This window comes from Rhagoletis pomonella, unplaced genomic scaffold, assembly GCF_013731165.1.
Source record: "Rhagoletis pomonella isolate Grant_MI unplaced genomic scaffold, Rhpom_1.0 Rhpom_scaffold_00001, whole genome shotgun sequence".
NCBI lineage: Eukaryota > Metazoa > Arthropoda > Insecta > Diptera > Tephritidae > Rhagoletis > Rhagoletis pomonella.
Window position 1 is genome coordinate 32,416,277 of NW_023458555.1, and position 3,395 is coordinate 32,419,671.

Sequence of the window (3,395 nt, forward strand, 5' to 3'; positions counted from 1 at the left end):
AAACACATTTCGAACCGAACACTGATTTTGGTAATAAAATTCAATGATTTGCAAGCGTTGCTCGTTAGTAAGTCTATTCATGATGAAATGTCAAAGCATACTGAGCATCTTTCTCTTTGACACCATGTCTGAAATCCCACGTGATCTGTCAAATACTAATGCATGAAAATCCTAACCTCAAAAAAATCACCCGTTATATAGAAGACAAAAAAAGTTTAAAAGTGTTGAGAGTAATTGTTAAATTCGGTAAATTTTTATAATTTTTGTACGAAGTTTGAAATGTGGATCTATGTACGTGGTTCTGATTATGTAATGTGCTAAACTTTCAAAAAACAAACTGTAAACATTAAATAAATAAAACCTAGAACTGGTCAAAGGCAAGTGATGGGCGAGTCCACGCGATGTTAGATTTTTGAAATTTATTACGATGAATTTTGGGACTTTTTTTTAATTATATTGGTGGGTTAATAAACTGAATACCTAGGACAATAGGGATAACTTTTGGCCTTATACGTATTGACTGGCAGTGTCTGCTGTTTCCGTGAGCTAATTAGGTATCAAAAGCAGCTATCGAAAAAATGTTAGTTCATGCACATTACTCTTTTTCAACGATTAGAAACCATTCTACAATCTTTCTTTAACCGTAGTGCAGAACTTGATGTACAGCGGTATATATAAACAAGTTTTAACATTAAAGAAACTCGTTTTATGACTGCAGCATAATTCTATGTTACCGTAACCCTAACGCAATCCTTTTATACTGTGCTTTGTTTATTCCCAGTTATTGACAGATTGGAATAATTATCTTCAATAATTTAACCGTTCGCGAAAAGTCAAGCCAAATTTAAATTTTTGAGAGAAATAAATAGATCACTCGGGGCTGTTATTTGTCGCCTGATTTGTACGAAATATGCAAAGTTAAGTAATAGTTTTCGGATAAATATAGACATCGCAATACTCGCAGTACTAAAATTGTTAATACCTGAGATCCAAAATTCCGTTGCCTTTCCTAATATCACTACCCGTGCTTTAGTTCACATTCCGGTGGCAATTCGTGCGTAGTTGTGTTATCATATAGAAGGCCAACAAATCTATGTATTAAATATTCTATCAGAGCAGCAAAAACATCAGTTCGTAGCAGGTCAACACTTCTTCGTAAAAACAAGCCTTTAGATCTTAATTGATTCTATCTAACAGAGGAATTGTTTTGGAACAATACAAAATCCTTGGTCTATGGTTTCTCTCTGAAAAGTTGTGTATGTATACACACGAGTTTACAATTAGGACTGTTTCTCTTGCGGCTGTTTCTTTGTCCTTCCTAATTCTTTATTCTAATCAAAGCTTGTACAAACAATCCGAATTTCGCAGCAAATAGAACTTTGCTATTAGCATCCCATCATTGCATTCATATTCTTTCATATCACTGAACAATTTGTTTAGAGAATACCTATTCCAATGCGCTTAGAACAAGAGTTCTTTGAAAAACTTGTCGAACTTTCTTACAGCAATGCAAACCATCTCAAATATAACTCTTTCTTGTCGTGAAAAGCAGGAAGCCCTACAGGATTTCTATCTTCTTCTAGAATTTTATTGACTTCTCTTATAGAAGTAAATAAATTAAAATTCAGACAACTCCTTTGAGGGACAATTCTTTGTCAGTTTTATCATCTCTAACACTCTTACCATCAGCAAGTCATAAGCGCATTAGCCGAGTTCTTCGTGAAGGTTCATCAAAAAAGTTTCGGCTTACAGTACTCAATGAGTTGATTTCGGACGAGTTTACTGATCTTAACTCATCTGGAAAACCCTTTCCTAAAAGACAATTTTTAGTGCTCCCTTTCCTCTGCCTTGATCCGCCAGTGATTAAACGGTGCTGTTTCCGAGTTTTCACACAAGGGTTAAATTACAAAAATTATAATGAAACGAATGGTAGGTGATAAGATAATTAATTCAAAAATTAATAAGCCAACTCCAAACAAGGAGATTGAAATCAGCAAGTCGTAAAGAATTTCTTATCTCCAAAGCTCATGGCTAACAAAACAGTTTTGCAAATTAAGAAATAAGCAAATCTTCAATTTAATATGTTCCGTTTGCAAAAAAAAAACAACAATGCATTTGTTGTTCGTATGCAAATTTTATAATTATTATTTATTAGACACCATTTTTGCCTATTGAAATTTAAATCTAGAAGTTTAGCAGACGACCATAAAATATTACCTGCCTTCTAATGAGTTCAAATTTTAATCTGGTCACTCGATTATTTGATTTTATTAATTTCATAGCATACAAAATTTATTTTTCAATGAAATTAAAACAAACCAAACCAAAAATTAGGCAGAGCAGCACAACAACACGCAGACAGGTGGCTCGCATTCGTAAGCCAAGCGCTTGGCAACTAAGGGAAATGAAATAGAAAATAATGAATAAAAAATTTTACATAAAATTTAGAACATAAGCAAACAGAAAACCAATAGTAAATAATTTATGTTAATTACAACGGCTAATTGAGTTTTTTCTCCTTACCTTTACAACACACAAAAAACTGATTTTGAAAATAAACTAATTTATCGCGCAACTGGAGACTCTCATTCAAATCTCTTCCTTTTTTTTTTTTGTTCATTTCAGTTGTGCCAAATCAAAACCAATTTCCGACACCCTACATCAACAATATTGTGCTTCATCAGCGGCATCAGCAACATTTGAAAACCAACAAAGTGTCGAACAAAGTGGAGTGAAAGAGTGGAGTTATTTGTGAAGCCATCATAAATAGCACTTAAATGACTAATAAAACAACCGCCTAGTAAAGCCAATAAAAAGCAACTCAAAAACATTTTTTTTTTTTTTTTGTTATATTCGCTGCTAAGGTACAATATGCCCAACAGTGCAGCAAGCAGCTACAGCCACAACAACAACAAAGCGTCAATCTAAAGTAGAGCAACTGTACGGGAAGTCTGTGATGCATGCCGATGCAAGCGATTGATTTGAGGTGCGAAGCGGTTAGTAGCTAGCAGATACAAGAATTTGGTAAGTGTGGACACACGCTGACAAATTGCAGCTATTAAATTTCGTGTTTTTTTTTTCGTATGTACAAAAGTACTTTCCCAAGTTTTTTGGTCAGTTTTTATTGCATACAGGTTAGTTATGTAGATACTCCAGATGCAATTTGATTCTTAAATATTTTTAACCTTAATTCGTCAGCACTTTATGCTTTTTTTCATCAAATGCAATCAAACAGCAGAAATCTGGAACATATTTTATGTTAATGTTTATAAAAATTGGATTAGCAGTAAATTTTTTGTGTGTGCCGATATTGAAACAAAGATCTATAAACATTTCATATTTTTCATAGCTCATTTCTGAATATTCTTTTTTTTCGCATAAATCTTGGCTTAGTC

At 33.3% G+C, this 3,395-nt stretch overlaps 1 long non-coding RNA gene across 1 annotated transcript in view; it reads left to right on the plus strand.

Moving 5' to 3' along the window:
- The window catches only part of LOC118751093, a 188,038-nt gene extending 185,251 nt beyond the window's left edge, over positions 1–2,787 (plus strand). The window contains exon 3 of the long non-coding RNA XR_004994479.1: positions 2,626–2,787. This is a non-coding gene — a long non-coding RNA (uncharacterized LOC118751093). The remainder of the gene's footprint in view (positions 1–2,625) is intronic.
- The last annotated feature ends 608 nt before the right edge of the window (positions 2,788–3,395 follow it).